The sequence below is a fragment of the Phocoena phocoena genome, chromosome 9 (genome assembly GCF_963924675.1).
Source record: "Phocoena phocoena chromosome 9, mPhoPho1.1, whole genome shotgun sequence".
Classification (NCBI taxonomy): Eukaryota; Metazoa; Chordata; class Mammalia; order Artiodactyla; family Phocoenidae; genus Phocoena; species Phocoena phocoena.
Genome location: NC_089227.1, coordinates 32,881,803 through 32,906,219, shown reverse-complemented (window position 1 = coordinate 32,906,219; position 24,417 = coordinate 32,881,803).

Here is a 24,417-nt window from a genome sequence, read left to right as displayed (position 1 = left end):
TTTCTCTCAATCTCTAGGAAAAACGAATGGAAGAGGAACTTTACAGTAACAATCATACCTTTAGAGTGTCCAAGAATATAAGAGAGTATTAAGAGAGTGAATAACTTAAGTTTTTGTTAATTAGGTAATCCCTGCATATTAGAAGACTTGAAGCATGAAGAAACACTTGCTTCCAAAAACTCACATTCTAATCTTAGAAAAATTGGACCAAGCTGAACAGATGAGTAGATAAAGTTATGGAAAAATGTGTTGCTTTTAGAAAGTACCTCTCCTTAGTCACGGAAACAGTAGCCTAGATCTTACTTGGGTTAATTTTATACACCACTCCTATTGTTTTAAGAATGTTTGTCCTCTACAAATGTCTCTTCTTTCAAAAGTAAGCCCATTTGGGGATTATGGTAATCTTTGTTCCTGATTAAAATTTCTCTATCCTGTTTCTTTGTATTTTACCTTTCACAGTAGCTTAATCCAAATTCTGTGGTTTTGTGATTAACTCTGAATATGGAATCTTGGTGTAGGTTTCATGAGGCTCATCTGAACATGGAGCATGTCTCTGTTTCATTTAAACTTTCTGCAGTAGCACTGATTTCCCTTACTTTTAGTTTTGTTCACTAAGTGAAGAATTTTCTTTTGAGTTTTTTTTTTCCCATTTCTTAATTGGTCTGCTCTGGTGGGTGATTTTGGGGATTTGTTTTTGTTGTCGTTCAAAGCACCGATCAGTGATTCATAAAACTGATTTTCTTTATTTCTTACAATTAAAATAAGCTGTGACATTTAGCCATCTACAAACCCTACCCGTACTGTCCTTAGTGTTAAGAAAACTGATTAGTTCCGCAGCCCTGCCAACACCTCCCAGCATTCACCTATAATGGGTCATAAACTTGAAAGCCTCCCAGGCCTCTTTCCCTGTCCCTGGGTGAGGCTTGCAGGGTGGAGGAGGGGCACCAAGCCCAGCAGAGAATGAGTGAGAAACACTGACAGAATAACAGGGGGAATGGAAAAAAAGAACTTAAGAGGATTATAACAAGAAAGGAAGCATTTGGAGTCCTGGGAGGTGATGCCAGTCAGGATCTCTGAATTACTAAGAAAAGAGAAAATTTTCCTGTCTACTTATAGGCCTTGGTCAAGGAATTTCTTTTTCCCTCTCATATCCCTTTCTATCTTTCTTCCTGAGAAGTGATGGTCCTGCACATCAGGAGGGAAGGCACTGGGCCAACCTCTCCCAAGAAGGACATTTCCTTGAAAAGTGGCTTTGATTTGACATTTTCATGGCGTAGGAAGGGGCAATCAGGAGAGGCATGAGTTTTAGCCAGATAAACTGATGACATCTGAAAAAGGCAGGCCAACATGACTCCTAGTGGAAGGTAGAAAATTGCCATTCAATTGGGGGCGTTCTAAGAAAGGCTTTTCCACAAAAAGCCTTGAACTTTCATGAAGGAAGGTCAGGCAACATGGATCATTTAAATGAAGATTTTAATCTTGAAGTGTATTTTGATTATATTAGATTGTATAGGTCTTTTTATTTCCATGAACATGTAGCAAATATTCAGTGCTAGAGATTACTGTAGTTTTGAATTTTAAAAAATATTATTAGACTCGTTACTAATCACATAATTTTCTCTCATGAGCCTGTTTCTAGTGCTTATAATTGAGATCGCAGATTGGCAGAAATATTCAAAATTATAAATATGTATAATTGCTGATTGTAGAGGTGAGAATGCTATTTTTTTTTAAACAACAGGAGAAATTTGCTTAAAGAATAGTGCCAAATACTTTAATGGAAGCCAATTCATAAATACTTATGATATTTTAATGTCCTACAAAAGCATTGAGACAGCAGCAAAGAGGTAACTCTTAAACACAATCCTTCAGTAACAGTGGAACTTTGGGGCGGAGATGGGAGGAATTCCACTAATAGCTGACAACTGTAGGAATCCACAGAAAATTTCTTTATTTGGGACCATAATACCAATGGACATGTGTGTCTATATAACATTACTGTTTTTCCTAGATTTTTTAAAGAATTAAGACTTTATTTTTTAGAACTTTTTTTTAAGGTTCACAGCAAAATTGAGAGGAAGGTACAGAGACTTCTCGTATACATCCTGCCCACCACATTCATAGCCTCCTTCATTATCAATATCCCCCACCAAAGTGGCATGTTTGTTACAACTGATGAACTTACATTAACACATTGTAATTACCCAAAGTCCATAGTTTATATTACAATCCACTCTTGGCATTGTACAATCTATGGGTTTGGACAAATTTTAATGATATGTATACATCATTATGGTATCATATGGAATATTTTCACTGCTTAAAAATCCTCTGTGTTCCAACTATTCATCTCCCTCTCCCTTCCAACTCCTGGAAATCACTGAACTTTTTACTGTCTCCATAGTTTTGCCTTTTCAAGAATGTCATATAGTTGGAATCAGACAGTATGTAGCCTTTTCAGACTGGTTTCTTTCACTTCGTAATATGCATTTAAGATTTTTCCATGACTTTTCATGGCTTGATAGCTCATTTTTTTCAGTGCTGAATAATATTCCATTATCTAGATGTACCATAGTTTATGCATCCATTCACCTACTGAAGGATATCTGGGTTGCTTCCAAGTTTTGGCAATTATGAATAAAGATGCTATAAACATTCATGTGCAGGTTTTTGTGAGGACATGAGTTTTCAATTTATTTGGGTAAATACCAAGGAGCACAATTGCTGGATTGTATCATAAGAGTACGTCTAGTCTTATAAACAAGTACCAAACAGTCTTCCAAAGTAGCTATACCATTTTGTACTTCCACCAGCAATGAATGAGAGTTCCTGTTGCTCCACATCCTCACCAACATTTGGTGGTGTTAGTTTTCTGGATTTGGCCATTTTAATAAGAATGTAGTAGTATCTTACTGTTGTTTTAATTTGTATTTCCCTGATGACATATCATGTGGAACATTTTTTCATATGCTTATTTGCTACCTGTATATCTTCTTTGGTTAGGTGTTTGCCAAGGTCTTTGGCCATTTTTTAACTGGGTTGTTTGTTTTCTTATTGTGGAGTTTTAAAAGTTCTATATATATTTGGGTAACTGTCCTTTATCAGTTGTTTTTTGCAAAAGTTTTCTCCCAGTCTGTGACTTATCTTTTCATTCTCTTGACATTAACTTCCACAGGAGAAGTTTTTAATTTTAATGAGGTCAGCTTATTAATTGTTTCTTTCATGGATCATACTTTTGGTATTGTATCTAAACAGTCATCACCACACCCATCTAGGTTTTCTCCTGTGTTATCTTCTAAGAGTTTTATATCTATTTGTAGTATAGGAGTTTATATTTTTAGGTCTGTGATCCATTTTGAGTTAATTATTGTGAAGGGTATAAGGTCTGTCCAGATTAAATTTTTTGCATGTGGGTATATACATAAGCACACATAATCAAGTACGTTGTTGGTATTGTTTTTGTGAACATATTGTTATCTGTTAGATCAATAAAAATAAGAAAAGTTTTAATTTTACCTTTACTTGTTCTTTCTTTGATGCTCTCCCTTTCTTTATGTAGATGCAAGTTTTTGACATATTATTTTCCTTCTCTCTAAAGAACTTGTTTTAACATTTCTTGAAAGTCAGGTCTGTTGGCAACAAATTGCTTCAATTTTTTTTTTGTCTGAGAAAATCTTTATTTCTTTTCACTTTTGAAGGTAATTTTACAGGGTGCAGAATTCTGGGTTGGTGATTTTTTCTCTTAACACTTCAAGTATTTCACTCCACTTTCTTCTTCCTTACATGGTTTCTGAGAAGTTGGATGTAATTCTTATCTTTGTTCCTCTACTGATAAGAGTCTGGCTTCTTTCATGACTTTATCTTTGATTTTCTGTAGTTTGAAAATGATATGACTAGGTGTAGTTTTTTGGGAACTTATCCTGCTTGGTGTTCTCTGAGCTTCTTGGAGCTGTGGTATGGTATCTGATGTTAATTTGGGGAAATTCTCAGTTAGATTCTGAAATATTTCTTTGTTCTTTTTCTCTCTTCTGATAATCCCATTTCACATACGTTACACCTTTTGTAGTTGTCCCACAGTCCTTGGATATTCTGTTCTTTTTTTCTTTCAGTTTTTGTTCTCTTTGCTTCAGTTTTTGAGGACTCTATTGATATATCCTCTAGCTCAGAGATTTCTTCCTCAGCCATTCAGCCATATCCAGTCTACTAATAAGCCCATCAAAGGTATTTTTTGTTTTTTTATCTCTAGCAAGATAGGATCTTTCTTAAGATTTCCCTTTTTCTGCTTCCTTTGCCTGTCCTTGCATGCTGTTTTCTCTATCCATTAGAGTCCTTAGTTTATTAATCACAGTTGTTTTAAATTCCCAGTCTGATATCCCTGCCGTGTCTGGTTAGGGTGCTTGCTGTGTCTCTTCAAATTGTGTTTTTTGCCTTTTGGTATGCCATGTAATTTTTTCTTGATAGCCAGACATATGTATCAGGTAAAAGGAACTGCAATAAATAGGTATTTAGTAATGTGGTGATGAGGTATTGGGGGAGAGGAAGGATTCTATATACCTGTGATTAGGCCTTAGTCTTTTTGTTTTTTTTTTTAGGTCTTAGTCTTTTAGTGAGCTTGTGCCTCTGTACTGTGAACTTTACAAGAGTTTCTCAGTTGTTTTTTTTTTTTTTTTCCTGTCCCCTTAAGTGGGACAGTATAGCTAGAGCGGGCTGGAGTTGTGTATTTTTCTTCCTCCAGGTCAGTAAGGCTCTGATAATACTCCAACGCTTTAGGGGCTGATTAACTTGTTTTCCCTGAGTGCGGACCTTGTTAAGAAGAACAGAGCGCAGGCACGTATTTAAAAATGGTTGCTTTTCCCCTTCTCCTGTCAGAAGCATGAGGGGGCTTTTCTCCGTTATTTACTTTGGAAACCTGGTGGAGCTCGTGAAGGTAAGTCACAATGTTGTGGGAATTCTGCTTCTAACTGAGTGGCCCCTGAAGTTTTAAAATCTCAGACTTTTCCATACTGAGCTTCCAGCAGTTCATCAGTTAACAGTTCAGGCTTTCCTCCCCCAGCACTGCTTCCCACCGCGGCTTCTGCTTGTGAGCCTCCGCTCCAGGACGCCGTGACTGTCTGTATTTGCCAGTCTGTGTCTCCAATCTTGGGGGTGGCAGTTTGACCTGTGTCCTCCTCTCTCTTATGGATCCAAGAAGAATTGTTGAATTTTCAGTCTCTTCAGCTTTTTACATGTTGTTAGCACCAAGTGGTAACTTCCAAATTCCTTTTATGTGGAACCAGAACTCTCCGCGATTTTTTAGCCAATTAGAAGAGTAGGTATTTGAGAAACACCTCTGTGGTTGTGATAGTCTTGTGACTACATTAAGCAGTGAAGGCAGTCAAGGAAGACATAGTTCTTCCTTTCTAGTCTGTTCTTGTGCTGTCCTCGGGAAGCCTGGTCAAAAAGCCACCACCAGAGAACTCTCGAAGTAGTGCATCAGGTAGTTCTGTGTCCCTGTGTCTCCCTGGAATGAATACCTTGAGAGGGGATTGACGTGACAACATGATGCCAGCACATCTGCTGTCCACAGCTGATGAGTTTCATACCCTTCAATCACAGCGGGAGAAGTTCCCAGCAAAAGCTAAGTCTTAAGGTAAAGTTTCTTAAGAGCAGCATTCAGAGTATATTCTTATTGAATCCCGGTTCTGGATAGATGGTTAGGATGGAGGCAAATTTTGAAGTAGAGCCCCTGTAATTATGAAATGGGACAGGCTCCAGTGGGTGAACATAGAAGGAACATGATCGATACCAGTGCCTGGCACATCTCGAGCGGTCTTGTAGCAAACCTGTGTCGACTCATCCTCAATGGTCTGCACTATCTTTTTATACTGAGTAGCTTAAGGGTAATAGGGCATGATGGTCTTGGTTCAGGTGGCTCTTGACTACAGATTAATCAACTTGGTTGTGATAATTGTCAGAAGCTACAGGACATTATTATCGGTGGGTTGCACTTGATCAGCAGCTAGGATGAGTGCTGCAGCTGAGGTTTGAGATGGAGCTAGGAGCACTTCCAGCCCTTCTGCTGGTAAGATCTGGTATCAGCCTCCTACCTTTCTCATTTCATCTTGTATGATTTCGTCTCGGCTCATTCTGCTCCAGCCTGACCACCTTCTTTCTATTTCTTAAATGGAGCAAGATTGTGCCTGCTGCAGCTACTTTGCATCAGCTGTTTGCATTTCTCCCAGATTTTCCCCTGCGGAACTCACTCCATCCCATCAGTAACTCATCCCATCAGTAGCTCATCCCATCTCAACTCGAATCATCTTCTCAGAAAGGTCTTTTGCATGGCAGTCCTCCCATCTCTCACCCCCAGTTATGATCAAGTTACTCTGTTTTATTTTCTTCATAGCATTAGTCACTCTGGAAATTTTCTCTGTTATCTTTTTTTCTTTTTCTTTGATGGCTTCCCTACTAGAATGTAAGCTCCATGGAAGCTTGACCTTACATACTTAACACTGTATCCCTAGCACCCAAAACAGTATGTGGCACTTAGTAGGAACCTGATAAATAAGTATTTAATAAATGAATAAAACAAATTCTTATCCAGTGCCCCATTCTTGCTTTTCTCAGCTGTCACATTTGATCTTATTTGCTCAAGCTCTCCATTTTCCAGACCAATGTAAACTAAAAGAGGTATAAAGTAAACAGCTTCAGATCCCCCTTCAGGTCAAGGCGGGTCCCAGGGTGTGGGTGTGTAGTGTTGGTGGTGCAGTGGTCACCAGCCCAGCACAGGGTTCTGCAGACCCCTCTCCTGATCAGGACAGAGAGTCTTATAGGCTGTTCTTAGATCTGGAACTCTGTGTCCCCAAATGACCTTAAGACCTTGCAGTGGTCACAGTTACGCCCTCCTCCATTGGTTGTAGTTTTCAGGACTATCCTGCTGCTTGTTTTCTAACACCCCCTTGTCTCTTGGCAAGGATCCCCCTCCACATGGACAAAATGCCTAGATGATAACCATCTGCCATCCACTGGCTCACTTTCCTTCCTAGCAACCTCTGCCTATGCCCCCACCCCCACTCAAGTTAATTACTGCCTGACAGTCCAGAAAGTGCCTGTAGGCTGGGGAAAGCAATGCCATTACTCAACCTTGCTGAGAGTTGCTTGCTTTTGGAGAAAAGAAAAACAGTTGATAGTAAATAGCTTCAGTGAAGCTTGCAGTTCTTGCTTTGCTTTTGGAGTAAGCATTTCTTATGTCACTTATGCTTTATTTTAAATGCAGTGAATACATGCAGCATTGATGTGATCCGAAGAGTCTAACAAATTGATTGGAATTTCTGATTTCTCCTTTCTTTCTGACTCTTGCTTGCTTTTATTTATGTTTGTACCTTAAGAATCTAAATGTAGGAATTCTGATACCTTTTCTAAAATCCACCTTGTCTTGACACCATGCCCTTTATGGACTATATGAACTAGCTTCTTTGGCCTCTAGTGACAGCAGGTAGGAGGGAAGAAAGTGAAGTTAAGGTATGTATTCTCTTAGCTCCCGCCCTGCTGGGTTGACAGGCAGGCCACAGCTCCTGCTGTGGGGACTTTCTGAGCTACAGCTGCTCCTTCTGGGTCCTAGTACCTGCTTTCCCTCTTGCCTCATTAGGACTAGGGGTGGTAACAGTGTCCCACTGTTGCTACTTTCTGGGTGCTTCACCCATGTTGATTTTTCTTTTCTCCTTCTATACCCATAAATGATCACTTTATTAAGTTGTTTTCCAATTATCTGTTCAAGTGTGTCATTTGTTTCTGCTGAGACCCTAAGTACATGGGATATGAATTTGGATAAGTGTTAGTATGTAGGGTATGGTATATGTGTAAGCATTTAGAAGAAAACGTAGAAGAAAATCTTTAGGACCTAGCACTAGATGAAGTGTTCTTAGACACGGCATCAAAAGCACAATTCATATAAGAAAAAAATTAATAAACTGGGCTTCCTCAAAATCTTTTGCTCAAGGAATGATCCTTTTAAGAGGATGAACAGGCAAGCTACAGGCTGAAAGGAAACATTTGTAAACCATATATCTCTTAAAGAACTCTCAAAACTCAACAGTTAAAAAAAAAAAAGGAAACAATCCAGTCGGAATCATAATGGCTAAAATAAAAAAAAATTGATAACACCAAATACTGGGAAGGATGCTGATAAACTGAATCACTCATGCATTGCCAGTGGGAATGAAAAGCAGTTCAGTCACCCTGGGATATATTTTGGCAGTTACTTAGAAATGTAAACATTCTCTTACCATGCAACCCAGAAATGACACTCCTGGGCATTTATCCCAGAGAAAAGAAAACTTATGTCCGTATTAAAATATCTATGTGACTGTTCCTAGCAACAGTAATAGCCAAAAACTGGAAATGACCTATATATCTTTCTATGGATGAATGACTGATTAAACAAACTGTGAGGGGTGGGATAGGGAGGGTGGGAGGGGGGCACAAGAGGGAGGGGATATGGGGATATATATACACATATAGCTGATTCACTTCGTTATGCAGCTGAAACCAACACAACAGTGTAAAGCAATTACACTCCAGTAAAGATGTTAAACAAAACAAAACAAAACAAAACTGTGTTGCATCCATACCATGGAAAATTACTCAGTAACAAAAAGAAATCAACTATTGAAATACATGCATAACTTGGGGGGGGGGCTTCATGATAATTATGCTGAATGAAAAAATTTACAAACAAAAGGTTATGTACTGAATTAATTATTTATATAATATTATCAAAATAACAAAATTATAGAGATGGAAAATAGATTTAATTGTTGTTAGGGGTTAGGGACAGTGCCTGGGAGGGAGAAACATGGGTGTGATTATAAAAGGTACCACTTGGGATCCTTGTGGTGATGAAACAGTTCTGTACCTTGACTGTGTGGTAGTTATGTAAATCTGCATGTGGTACAATGGTATAGAATCTCACACACATGAGACTGCCTGTCAAAACTGGTAAAATCTGAACAAGGTTGTTTATTGTACCAGTGTCAGTTTTCTGGTTTTGATATTTATTATAGTTATGTAGGATGTTACCTTTGAGGGAAAATGGGTCAACAGTACATGGAACCTGGCTATATTATGTTTGTAACTTCCTGTGGTTCTATAATTATTGAAAAATAAAAAGTGAAAAACATCAGTCCCATATTGGGACCATTAGCTTGGTAAGTATGTTATCTTGCTCTTTAGCGGGAGGGAGGCGAGGAGATGAGGGTAACACCATAAGCACTTTGCTATTAGCTGTATGTCATTGCTAAGCTGTATCAATAATTGTTAAGTTGGCAAAAGGACTAAAATCAAGATCCCAATATTCCCAATGGGAAGATTTTATTTTCAGTTGTTATTTAACTTAAAAACTTAAACTTGAAAAAATGGGTCTTCCGTACATTATCTCTTTGTGGAAGCATTTCCAGGAAAGAATATAAAATCCATAGAAAATTCCTCTTGACAAATGTAAATTTTCTACTCTAAAATGCTAGTAATTTGCTCCTACAGAATATTCAAACTTTTACAGAGTTTTTACCCATCTTCAAGGAGCACTGAGCAAACTTCCAGAGACTTTCTAAAAAGATGTCACCGTTCAGTTAAACAGTCCCCTGCACAATGAAATCAGGGTTCTCTAGACACTGAGAAGCTAACTCTCTCCACCCAGCTCTAACCGTCTCCTAGGTCATGAATGTTGTAGTTGCCAGCTCTAATATTTCTCTATGATGATCAAAACCACAGCTACAAAATGCTGTGAAGAGAACACAGGAGTGGTAGATAGAGCTACTGAGCAGTGTGGGGTTTGAGAGAGGCTGTATCTGGTGGCAGTTTGATCTCATCCAGGGAGACAGGTTTCTCTCTTTGGTCACAGACCCAGGGAGCTTGGCTTTCAAGGCAGGTCACTGACCCAGGGTTTGGACACGGTAGAAGGTAGACAACATTTCAAACACCTCGTTAATTCAAATATTGATAAAAAGGAGAGACATCAGTCTGTTTTCATTAAACCTTAGACTTATACACCGTGCTTTCCAAAAGGCTAACATAATATATCCATATAGATCTGTGTCCAAAAATAGATAAGAAAGTATGTGATAGCATTTCAGGCACTTGCATATGTTATTGTTATCTTGTAAGTAATTCCTTGACAATTTTTAGAGAGACCTCAAAAAATTCCCTAAGAAGTGTTCCCAAAGCCCGGGGTGCAGTTTTGCTGGTACTGCCACATTTAGGGGTGCTTCTGCAGCACTTGATACTAATGTAATTTCCAAAGGACATTACATATTTCCCTTGTAATCTTTGTCTTCTAGAGACACATAAATCCTCTTTTTATATACCCATGTTTTGGTCCATCCAACTTATAAATAACATATTTTCTGAATGGATAAATGAAATCCAAAACTTGAGTTGCTATAGTCTCATTTTATGGATTAAAAACATTTTATTACTTGGTGAAAGAATACCTGCATTTGGATAGAAGCATCTGTATCATCTGTGGGCCTTTAGGTAAGTCACAAAGTCAGTGAATCTTGGTTTTCTTCCTAGTAACACTTACTATGTCACAGATTTTTTGGAAGGATGAATGAGATCTTAACTGTTGAAATGATTTGAAATGTAAAGTACTTACATTAGGGCTGGAGTCAGTGGAGTAACTCAAAGATCGAAGTTAGTGGTATTAAAAGATTGGGGATTTAGGTCTTCACAAATGGGCTTCCATGTTTAATGTTGTCGCTCATCTTTCAACATTTTCTAAAGCTGGTTTGAGGACAGTGAGTATAGTTTTCTACAACATGACACAGAGAATACCAGAGCAAGATTATATCTGTCACAGATGAAAATACTCTATGTGTCATAGTCATCTATTCATTGGTTTATGGACCCAGAATTCTCCAGGGGGACTCACAAATTCTCATAATGTTTCTAGGTGCCAGATTTTTCATTTGGAGCTCTTATTTAGTTGACAGATGTGTAAAAATCACGTGTAGCCAAATGACTCTTCAGTCCTATCAAGCTGGTTATTCTAGCTAAGAGTCACTGGAACCTCTACCCCACTAGGCTTTTCAAATCTTATACTAGAGTTTAATGTTATTCTATGCTAATGCCAGTGCTTTGCGCTGTATCTTTAAAATACAATGCCTCTTTCTAATACAAACACTAACTTACAGAGAGAGCTCTCTTTGAGGACATCAGAAGAGATCAGTAACTGCATTCAGTTCCTCAAAGGTGTCAGTGAAACCTGTGGTTTGGAGATTCACACACAAGTCAGACTGGGAGAAAGTTTCTATTTAGAACAATAAATTATAAAATCTTAAAACATAAGAATTAGTTAGACGTTAAATATTGAGTCCCTAGCTGTGCCCTGCCACTAATAAAGAAGATCCGTGGAGGTAAATTGATTTGCCAGGTCTTGCCGACAGTAACTGGTAGAGCTGAGATTTGAATCCGGGTCTTCTGATTACTCCAATTTGAGTGCTTTTTCTGCTATTACTATCCTTTAGATTAAAAAGTTAATTTTATGTTAGAAAGACAATTCTGGTAAGCACAGAAGTCATATTAATGCCAGTAGGGGTGATATTAAATATTAAGTTGTATTAGGTTTTTCCAGAGAAAGAGAACCAAAGGAGATCATATGCATATATGTTTGTATGTATATATATGTATGTATATACACACACACACATCTAAAATTGTAAGGAATAGGCTCACACAGTTATGGAGGCTGAGAAGTTCCAGGATCTGCCCCAGGATCTGTATAGTCAGCAAGCTGGAGGCCCAGGAGAGTGGATGGTATAATTCCAGTCTGAGTCCAAAGGCCTGAGAACCAGGAGAGCCAGTGGTGTAAGTGTAAGTTCTAGTCCAAGTCTGAGTCTGAAGGCAGGGGGAGAAAACTCCAATGTACCAATTTGAAGATAATCAGGCAGAGAGAGCAAATTCTCTCTTAATCCACCTTTTGTTCTGTTCAGGACTTAAATGGATTGGATTGGGAAGGGGAATCTGCTTTACTCAGTCTACCAAATTAAATTCTTATCTCATCCAAAGACACTCTCACAGACACCTCCAAATAATGTTTAACCAAATATTTGGGCACCCAGATATTTAAGTTAACTATCACAGAAGTGGACAAATTCCTGGGTTATTTTTTTAGATTTTATAATGATAATGACCTGTAAGTAGGTTGGTTGTTTTATAGAAAAAACTCCATATATGTTGCATTTCTCTCTTTTTGCCCTTTGCATAATTTCAGGGTATTTTTTTCCCCTTTCATCTCTTCAACTGGAAAAAAATGATAAAAAGGGGTTATTAGCTTGATTTTTTCCCTAAAAAGTCTATTACTCTAAATAAGTGAAATTAGCTATTTTTTGTGTGTGACAAGAACAAAGAAAAAGTTTCAATTTGTACTACATGTATTGTATATTAAATATGTACTAGGATGTATATCAGAAAAGTCTGGTCTTAAATAGAGTAGATCTTTTTTTTTTTTTGCTATACGTGTGCCTCTCACTGTTGTGGCCTCTCCCGTTGCGGAGCACAGGCTCCAGACGCACAGGCTCAGCAGCCATGGCTCACGGGCCCAGCCACTCTGCGGCATATGGGATCTTCCCGGACCGGGGCACGAACCCGTGTCCCCTGCATCGGCAGGCGGACTCTCAACCGCTGCGCTACCAGGGAAGCCCTAGAGTAGATCTTTTATATTCAAAAGTCTTTACAAATGACATCTTCTAGTCACTTTAAAATCCCTGAATTTTTAAAAACCACTATGGGGGTAAAAAACTAAATTACTTCCAAAGGTTAGGTAGATAATGTAAATGAAGGAAGCATTCTAGAGTAAGTTCATAGGGAGCAGTAGGGACAATGGCAAGCTGGAATGCACATGCCCTGTCTGTAGGGGGTGGGCTATAATCAGCTCCAGTCTTGTGTTGCCATGCGGAAATGTGAGTCCAGTATTGCAAGTTCCCATGATGTTTTAAAAAAAATTTGAAGTGCTATGTTTTTATTTTTTAATGTAAAGTTGCAACTAATTCTAGTTCTAAAAAAAAGTTTAAACCAAACTAAATACATGTTGTTGTATCTGGCCTATGGGTCTTTAGTTTTTGACATCTGACTTGAAGCATATAATTTCTTCCTAGAAAATTCATTCATGACAAGTAGAGGGCAACAAATCCTAATTGAGAGCAGATTCTGGACAATCAGCCAGGCTCAGTCTTTTTTTTTTTTAAGTTGAGGTAACGTTGCTTTATAAGTTTTATGTATACAACATTATAGTTCAACTTCTGTATGTACTACAGCATGCTCACCACCGAAGTCTAGTTTCCATCCGTCACAACAGTTGACCTCCTTTATCTATTTTGCCCTCTGTCAGCCCCTCTTTCCTTTGATGACTACCAATCTGTTCTCTGTATATTTGTGTTTGTTTTTATTTTGTTTTGTTTGTTTATTATTTTTAAACATTCCACATATGAGTGAAATCATGGGTATTTGTCTTTCTTTCTCTGACTTATTTCACTTAGCATAGTACCCCCAAGGTCTATCCATATCATTGCAAATGGCAATATTTCATCTTTTTATGGCTGAGTAATATTCCATTGTATTATATATCATGTCTTCACTTAGGTTGTTTCCATAACTTGGCTATTGTAAATAATGCTGCAGTGAACATAGGGGTGCATAAATCTTTTTTAATTAGTGCTTTTATATTCTTTGGATAAATACACAGAAGTGGAATAGCTGGATCGTATGGTAGTTCTATTCTTAATTTTTTGAGGAATCTCCATATTGTTTTCCATCGTAGTTGTACCAATTTAAGTTTCTACCAACAGTGTATGACGGTTCCCTTTTTCTCCACATTCTCTCCAATTCTTGTTATTTCTTGTCTTTTTGATAATACAGGCTCAATCTTTAACACTCCTTTATATAATTATGTGATTCAAATTCACGATTTAGGAAAACGACACATCTCTACAAGCCATGGGTCTCAAGATCTCTAATGGAAACTTTGAATGAAATCTTTGAAACCAAGTATCTCCTGTACTTGGAAACTGGGTTAACCCTTGGTGATTTGGAGGACCATCTCTGTTGCTTTCTGTTCTTATCCAGTGCCAGCATGGCCTCCCTCTGAAAAAACCACCAGTGAGTTTAACCCTCTCATGGTAGAATTTCAGCTGCTATTTGGCCATAAATGGTAGGGTTTTGCACTGGGGACAGCTGACAGGTTTACCAATACATATGGCTGGTTTGGTTAAGGTAAAACAATGGCATTGAAATAGTTTGTTTTTTCTTTCATTAATAAATTTTAGTCTATTTATTTACAATTTATTTGTTTGCAAGGAGAAGACCAATGCCTTAGGAAAGAATGGTTAAAAAACTAATTATTACCGTATAATTTAGCATCATGGAAAAGAATAATATTTTATATTACGTATATATATTTTTGATATATATTTTGATATATATATATATATATATACGTGTATATATTTTTTGATATAGGGTTTTTACTCTTATCAGTAACGGCTAGTTTGATGCAAAAGTTATGTAACAACTTATTATGAATGCTGAAAACTGCTCTTACTTTAAATCTAACAGTCTCAGCTAGATTTATCACCTTATAAGAGCTGCTCCCAAATTTTAACTGTGAGATCATCTGTGTAAGAGCTTGTCTCCAGTGGTGGCCACCAACAGTTCTTCCTATCTCTATACATGCATACTGCTCCTTCCATCAAAAGGTGGAGTCTTGGGGCTTCCCTGGTGGCACAGTGGTTGAGAGTCCGCTGGCCGATGCAGGGGACATGGGTTCGTGCCCTGCTCCAGGAAGATACCACATGCTGTGGAGCAGCTGGGCCGCTGAGCCTGCGTGTCCGGAGCCTGTGCTCCGCAACTGGAGAGGCCACAACAGTGACAGGCCCGCGTACCGCAAAAAAAAAAAAGGTGGAATCTTGTTGCCCTTCCACCTGAATCTGGGCAGGCCATGTGACTTGCATTGACTAATAGAATGCAGCAGAAGAGTCTAAGTAAGTTCTGGAGCAAGCCCTTAAGAGATTTGTGCTTCCATGGTCTTAGAAACCAGCTACCATGTCAGGAAGCTCAGGCTAGCCTAGTGAATGATGAGGGACCATGGGAAAGAGAGATACCATGAGGGACCATGGGAAAGAGGAGGACTGGGGTGCCCCATCCTTGGTCAGCACCAGACTGCATGAGACCTCTGAGGATAATTCAGGCTGGTACAGTTCCCAGATGAATGCAGTTGTATAAATGAAATCTGATACCATGTGGATCACAAGTCCTGCCAATCCACAGAATTGTAAGAAAAAAAATAATTATTTTAAGCCACTATGTTTTGGGATGACTGGTTATACAGCAACAAGTAACTAAAACAACCTGCTTGTTACTAATGCTAATACATAACTTGGCATCTTCCACAGAGTTTCTGACCTAGTAGGTTTGGATGAGGCCTAGAGATTTGCTATTTTGACAAGATCCTGGAATAATTCAAATTGCAGGTAGTACTTTCAGAGTCACTGCTTGGAACCATTAGTCTGATGAACACCCAGGGGTTGCTCAAGAAAGTTATTTATTTCTAAGTATGCAGAAAATTTTAGAAGTTTTCTTTATATATTTCCCTAGTCTACAAAATTATAAAGAAATTAAGCTTAACTATACCCTGTATATTGGGTAGTCGTGATTCATAGGGCATGCTTTTATTCGAATACAGGGGAACTTCTAATGCAGGGAGAAGTTGCTGTTGTCTTTCATTTTTCTCGGAATATTGCCATTTGTGTGTCCCTCCTAAGCAGATATATGGATTATAGTGTACTATCCTAAATAATAGAATCCTCATAATGTTTAGTACTGAGGTGGGAAGTGACCATGGGCATCTCTTATGCCTTACGGAAGTTCAGTGGTTATTTTGAGATAAAACACGTGGAGGAGCTGTCAAATTTAAAGATGAATAGTGCATATTTCTTTTACAAAATACAAGGTTCCAAGTTTGCTAACCTTTCTGTGATAAGTAACTATGAGTAGACTCCGACCTAATAGAAAATTAACATATACACACTTAACACATTTACTCTGTACCAACCAGAGACAGTTTTCATAATTAGGGAGAAAATTCCTTTCGTTTCTTAAAAAGGAGGTGTTTTTTTTTTTGGCCATGCTGTGAGGCACGTGGGCTCTTAGTTCCCTGACCAGGGATTGAACCCGAACCCCCTGCAGTGGAAATGCGGAGCCTTAACCACTGGACTGCCAGGGAAGGCCTCAAAAAGGAGTATTTTAAAACAAAATCGTGGGAAATGTTTCTACTGTCATATGGTATTGTATAAAATGATGTGTTTGTTACCTAAAAAATGATTATTTTGGCATGTAAGAACTTAGAAAATTTAAAAAAATCCATTTAAAAATCTTCCAACTTAGGTTTTGTGTGTTTGAATACATTTGTGATTAGTTTGCAACAACTGGAAATTTATTAGCTGAATTTCACCAAAAACCGTGAAATTTTTGGGTGGCATTGAAAAATGAGCGTCATGATTTAGTGAGAGCAACCAAATGTTGGCACTTCTTCCATTTGGGAAATACATATATTTATGAGAAATCTTCTTCACTTATAAAAACCACGTATTAAAGGAAACAGCTGATAAACCTACCTAAGGAGACAAAAGACCTGTATGCAGAAAACTATAAGACACTGATGAAAGAAATTAAAGATGATACAAATAGATGGAGAGATATACCATGTTCTTAGATTGGAAGAATCAACACTGTGAAAATGACTCCACTCCCCAAAGCAATCTACAGATTCAATGTAATCCCTATCAAACTACAACTGGCATTTTCACAGAACTAGAACAAAAAATTTCACAATTTGTATGGAAACACAAAAGACCCCAAATAGCCAAAGCAATCTTGAGAAAGAAAAGCAGATCTGGAGGAATCAGGCTCCCTGACTTCAGACTATACTACAAAGCTACAGTAATCAAGACAGTATGGTACTGGCACAAAAACAGAAATATATGTCAATGGAACAGGATAGAAAGCCCAGAGAAACACCCATGCACATATGGTCACCTTATCATTGTAAAGAAGGCAAGAATATACACTGGAGAAAAGACAGCCTCTTCAATAAGTGGTGCTGGGAAAACTGGACAGCTACATGTAAAAGAATGAAATTAGAACACTGCCTTACACCGTACACAAAAATAAACTCAAAATAGATTAAAGACCTAAATGTAAGGCCAGACACTATCAAACTCGTAGAGGAAAACATAGGCAGAACACTCTATGACATAAAATCACCACAAGATCCTTTTTGACACAGCACCTAGAGAAATGGAAAGAAAAACACAAATAAACAAATGGGACCTAATGAAACTTGAAAGCTTTTGCACAGCAAAGTAAATCATAAACAAGATGAAAAGACAACCCTCAGAATGGGAGAAAATATTTGCCAATGAAGCAACTGACAAAGGATTAATCTCCAAAATTTGCAAGCAGCTCATGCAGCCCAATATCAAAAAAAAACAAACAACCCAATCCAAAAATGGGCAGAAGACCTAAATAGACATTTCTCCAAAGAAGATGTATGTACAGATTGCCAACAAACACATGAAAGAATGCTCAACATCATTAATCATTAGAGAAATGCAAATCAAAACTACAATGAGATATCATCTCACACCGGTCAGAATGGCTGTCATCAAAAAATCTACAAACAATAAATGCTGGAGAAAGTGTGGTGAAAAGGGAACCCTCCTGCCCTGCTGGTGGGAATGTAAATTGATACAGCCCCTATGGAGAACAGTATGGAGGTTCCTTAAAAAACTAAAAATGGAACTACCATACGACCCAGCAATCCCACTACTGGGCATATACCCTGAGAAAACCATAATTCAAAAAGAGACATGTACCAAAATGTTCATTGCAGCTGTATTTACAATAGCCAGGACATAGAAGCAACCTAAGTATCCATCAATAGATGAATGGATAAAGAAGATGTGGCACATATATACAATGGAATATTACTTAGCGATAAAAAGAAATGAAATTGAGTTATTTGTAGTGAGGTGGATGGACCTAGAGCCTGTCATGCAGAGTGAAGTAAGTCAGAAAGAGAAAAACAAATACCATATACTAACACATATATATGGAATCTAAGAAAAAAAATAGTCATGAAGAACCTAGGGGTGAGATGGGAATAAAGTCACAGACGTACTAGAGAATGGACTTGAGGATATGGGGAGGGGGAAGGGTAAGCTGTCACAAAGTGAGAGAGTGGCATGGACATATATACACTACCAAACGTAAAATAGATAGTTAGTGGGAAGCAGCCGTGTAGCACAGGGAGGTCAGCTCAGTGTTTTGTGACCACCTAGAGGGGTGGGATGGGGACGGTGGGAGGGAGGGAGACGCAAGAGGGAAGAGATATGGGGCCATATGTATATGTATAACTGATTCACTTTGTTACAAAGCAGAAACTAACACATCATTGTAAAGCAATTATACTCCAATAAAGATGTTTAAAAAAAAAAAATACAGAGAGAAAAGACCAGAAGGAAATGCGTCAAATGTTAAGTGTTATCTATAATAAATATTTATAAGAATTAAAAAAAAATAAATAAAAGAAACAACTTAGAAACAGGCTTTAAAATCCTGTCATCAGGGCTTCCCTGGTGGCGCAGTGGTTGAGAATCCGCCTGCCGATGCAGGGGACATGGGTTCGTGCCCCGGTCTGGGAGGATCCCATGTGCTGCGGAGCGCCTGGGCCCGTGAGCCATGGCTGCTGAGCCTGCGTGTCCGGAGCCTGTGCTCCACAAAGGGAGAGGCCACAACAATGAGAGGCCCGCGTACCGCAAAAAAAAAAAAAAAAAAAAATCCTGTCATCAGGTGTTAAACTAAAATTTGTGAAACAATTGAAGTGTATTATTATATTAATAACTTAATATTATGTTTTTAGTGAGAATCATATTTTATAGAAATACAAATGACCAATAAAATACTTTAAAATATTGTGTGCTTCATTATCTTTTTACAAAAATTTTTCAATTTTTGTGTTTTAGATGTATATTTAGATAATATAGTACCTGTATATAATTTAAAAATAAGTAAATATTGACTATTTGAGTTTCATGCTTGAACATTTCTTACTGTTGCACTGTGCTATCCAAATGGTTTGAGAACCAACATTCTAGAACCTTAAGGATATTCTGTAGTATCTTCCATGCATATTATTGTGTGGAAAATAATGTATTTCATTTTTCTAACACCTTTATTAGAGTATAATTGCTTTAAAATTATGTGTTAGTTTCTGCTTTATAACAAAGTGAATCAGCTATACATATACATATATCTCCATATCTCCTCCCACTTATGTCTCCCTCCCACCCTCCCTATCCCACCCCTCTAGGTAGTCACAAAGCACCGAGCTGATCTCCCTGTACTATGTGGCTGTTTCCCACTAGCTATCTGTTTTACATTTGGTAGTGCATATATGTCCATGCCACTCTCTCACTTCGTCCCAGCTTACCCTTGCCCCTCCTCATGTCCTCAAGTCCATTCTCTATGTCTGCATCTTTATTCCTGTCCTGCCCCTAGGTTCTTCAGAACCATTTTTTTTTTCCTGTAGATTCCATATATATGTGTTAGCATATGGTATTTGTTTTTCTCTTTCTGATTTACTTCACTCTGTATGATAGGCTCTAGGTCCATCCACCTCACTACAAATAACTCAATTTCGTTTCTTTTTATGGCTGAGTAATATTCCATTGTATATATGTGCCACATCTTCTTTATCCATTCATCTGTTGATGGACAGTTAGGTTGCGTCCCTGTCTTGGCTCTTGTAAATAGAACTGCAGTGAACATTGTGGGACATGACTCTTTTTGAATTATGGTTTTCTCAGGGTATATGCCCGGTAGTGGGATTGCTGAGTCATATGGTAGTTCAATCTTTAGTTTTTTAAGGAACCTCCATACTGTTCTCCATAGGGGCTGTATCAATTTACATTCCCACCAACAGTGCAAGAGGGTTGACTTTTCACCACACTCTCTCCAGCATTTATTATTTGCAGATTTTTTGATGATGGCCATTCTGACCAGTGTGAAGTGATACCTCATTGTAGTTTTCATTTGCATGTCTCTGATGATTAGTGATGTTGAGCATCTTTTCATGTGTTTGTTGGCAGTCTGTACATCCTCTTTGGAGAAATGTCTATTTAGGTCTTCTGCCCATTTTTGGATTGGGTTGTTTGTTTTTTTGATATTGAGCTGCATGTAAAGTTTGGAGATTAATCCTTTGTCAGTTGCTTCATTTGCAAATCTTTTCTCCCATTCTGAGGGTTGTCTTTTCTTCTTGTTTATGGTTTCCTTTGCTGTGCAAAAGCTTTCAAGTTTCATTAGGTCCCATTTGTTTATTTGTGTTTTTATTTCCATTTCTCTAGGAGGTAGGTCAAAAAGAATCTTGCTGTGATTTATGTCATAGAGAGTTCTGCCTATGTTTTCCTCTAAGAGTTTGATAGTGTCTGGCCTTACATTTAGGTTTTTAATCCAATTTGAGTTTATTTTTGTGTATGGTGTTAGGGAGTGTTCTAATTTCATTCTTTTACATGTAGCTGTCCAGTTTTCCCAGCACCACTTATTGAAGAGGCTGTCTTTTCTCCATTGTATAGTCTTGCCTCCTTTATCAAAGATAAGGTGACCATATGTGTGTGGATTTATCTCTGGGCTTTCTATCCTGTTCCATTGATTCATATTTCTGTTTTTGTGCTAGTACCATACTGACTTGATTACTGTAGCTTTGTAGAATACTCTGAAGTTTGGAAGCCTGATTCCTCTAGCTCCATTTTTCTTTCTCAAGATTGCTTTGACTATTCGGGGTCTTTTGTGTTTCCATACAAATTGTGCAATTTTTTGTTCAAGTTCTGTGAAAAGTGCCAGTGGTAGTTTGATAGGGATTGCATTGAATCTATAGATGGCTTTGGGTAGTAGAGTCATTTTCACAGTGTTGATTCTTGTAATCCAAAAATGTGGTATATCTCTCCATCTATTTGTATCATCTTTAATTTCTTTCATCAGTGTCTTATAATTTTCTGCATATAGGTCTTTTGTCTCCTTAGGTAGGTTTATTCCTAGATATTTTATTCTTTTTATTGCAGTGGTAAATGGGAGTGTTTCCTTAATTTCTCTTTCAGGTTTTTCATCATTTGTGTATAGGAATGAAGAGATTTCTGTGCATTAATTTTGTATCCTGCTACTTTACCAAATTTATTGATTAGCTCTGGTAGTTTTATGGTAGTATCTTTAGATTCTCTATGTATAATATCATCTTATTTGCAAACAGTGACAGCTTTAGTTCTTCTTTTCTGATTTGGATTCCTTTTATTTTCTTTTCTTCTCTGATTTCTGTGGCTAAAACTTCTAAAACTATGTTGAATAATAGTGGTGAGAGTGGACAATCTGATCTTGTTCCTGATCTTAGAGGATATGGTTTGTTTTTTCACCGTAGAGAAGAATGTTGGCTGTGGGTTTGTCATATATGGCCTTTATTATGTTGAGCTAAGTTCCCTCTATGCCTATTATCTATAGGGTTTTTATCATAAATGGGTGTTGAATTCTGTCAAAAGCTTTTCTGCATCTATTGAGATGATCATATGATTTTTCTCCTTCTCTTTGTTAATATGGTGTGTCACATTGATTGATTTGTGTGTACTGAAGAATCTTTGCATTCTTGGGATAAACCCCACTTGATCATGCTGTATGATCCTTTTAATGTGCTGTTGGACTCTGTTGAGGGTTTTTGCATCTGTGTTCATCAGTGATATTGGCCTGTGGTTTTCTGTCTTTATGACATCTTTGTTTGGTTTTGGTATCAGGGTGATGGTGGCCTCGTAGAATGAGTTTGGGAGTGTTCCTCCCTCTGCTATATTTTGGAAGAGTTTGAGAAGGATAGGTGTTAACTCTTCTCTAAATATATGATAGAATTCATCTGTGAAGCCATCTAGTCCTGGGCTTTTGTTTGTTGGAAGATTTTTAATCACACTTTGAATTCCAGTGCTTGTGATTGGTCTGTTTATATTTTCCATTTCTTCCTGTTTCAGTCTTGGAATGTTGTGCTTTTCTAAGAATTTGTCCATTTCTTCAGGTTGTCCATTTTATTGGCATAATGTTGCTTGTAGTAATCTCTCATGATGCTTTGTATTTCTGCAGTGTCAGTTGTTGCTTCTCCTTTTTTGTGTCTAATTCTATTGATTTGAGCCTTCTCCCTTTTTTTTTTTTTTTGCAGTATGCCGGCCTCTCACTGCTGTGGCCCCTCCCGTTGTGGAGCACAGGCTCTGGACGCGCAGGCTCAGCGGCCATGGCTCACTGGCCCAGCCGCTCCGTGGCATGTGGGATCCTCCCAGACCGGGGCAGGAACCCGTGTCCCCTGCATCGGCAGGTGGACTCTCAACCACTGTGCCACCAGGGAAGCCCTCTCCCTTTTTTTTTTGATGAGTCTGGTTAATTGTTTATCAATTTCATTTATCTTCTCAAAGAACCACCTTTTAGTTTTATTGATATTTGCTATCGTTTCCTTCATTACTTTTTCATTTATTTCTGATTTGATCTTTATGATTTCTTTCCTTCTAACTTTGGCAGTTTTTTGATATTCTTTCTCTAATTGCTTTTGGTGTAAGTTTAGGTTTTTTATTTGAGATATTTCTTGTTTCTTGAGGTAGGATTGTATTGCTATAAATTTCCCTCTTAGAATGGCTTTTGCTGCATCCCATAGGTTTTGGGTCATCTTGTTTTCACTTTCATTTCTTTCTAGGTATTTTTTTGATTTCTTCAATGATCTCTTGGTTATTAAGTAGTGTATTGTTTAGCCTCCATGTATTTTTATTTTTTACAGATTTTTTCCTGTAATTGATATCTAGTCTCATAGCATTGTGGTTGGAAAAGATACTGGATATGATTTCAGTTTTCTTAAATTTACCATGGCTTGATTTGTGACCCAAGATATGCTCTATCCTGGAGAATGTGCCATGAGTACTTGAGAAGAAAGTGTATTCTGTTGTTTTTGGATGGAATGTCCTATTTTTTTTTTTTTTTTTTTTTTGCGGTATGCAGGCCTCTCACTGTTGTGGCCTCTCCCATCGTGCAGCACAGGCTCCGGACGCGCAGGCTCAGCAGCCATGGCTCACGGGCCCAGCTGCTCCACAGCACGTGGGATCTTCCCGGACCAGGGCATGAACCCGTGTCCCTTGCATCGGCAGGCGGACTCTCAACCACTGCGCCACCAGGGAAGCCCGGAATGTCCTATAAATATCAATTAAGTCCATCTTGTTTAATGTATCATTTAAAGCTTGTGTTTCCTTATTTATTTTCATTTTGGATGATCTGTCCATTGGTGAAAGTGGGGTGTTGAAGTCCCCTACTATGGTTGTGTTACTGTCGATTTCCCATTTTATGGCTGTTAGCATTTACCTCATGTATTGAGGTGCTCTTATGTTGGGTGCATAAATATTTACAATGGTTATATCTTCTTGGATTGGTCCCTTGATCATTATGTAGTGTCCTTCTTTGTCTTTTGTAATAGTCTTTATTTTAAAGTCTATTTTGTCTGATATGAGAATTGCTATTCCAGCTTTCTTGTGATCTCCATTTGCATGGAATATCTTTTTCCATCCTCTCACTTTCAGTCAGTATGTGTCCCTAGGTCTGAAGTGGGTCTCTTGTAGACAGCATATATACATGTCTTGCTTTTGTATCCATTCAGCCAGTCTATGTTTTTTGGTGTGAGCATTTAATCCATTTACATTTAAGTAGTTATTGATATGTATCTTCCTATTACCATTTTCTTCAGTGTTTTGGGTTTGTTATTGTAGGTCTTTTCCTTCTCTTGTGTTTCCTGCCTAGAGAAGTTCCTTTAGCATTTGTTGTAAAGCTGGTTTGGTGGTGCTGAATTCTCTTAGCTTTTGCTTGTCTGTAAAGTTTTTAATTTTTCCATGAATCTGAATGAGATCCTTGCTGGCTAGAGTAATCTTGGTTGTAGGTTTTTCCCTTTCATTACTTTAAATATGTCCCGCCACTCCCTTCTGGCTTGCAGAGTTTCTGTTGAAAGATCAGCTGTAAACCTTATGGGGATTCCCTGGTATGTTTTTTGTTGTTTTTCCCTTGCTGCTTTTAATATTTTTTCTTTGTATTTAATTTTTGAAAGTTTGATTAATATGTGTCTTGGCGTGTTTCTCCTTGGATTTATCCTGTATGAGAGTCTCTGCGCTTCCTGGACTTGATTATTTCCTTTCCCATATTAGGGAAGTTTTTAACTATATTGTCTTCAAATATTTTCTCAGTCTCTTTCTTTCTCTGTTCTTCTTCTGGGACCCCTATAATTTGAATATTCGTTTGTTTAATGTTGTCTCAAAAGTCTCTTTTCCTTCTTTTTTC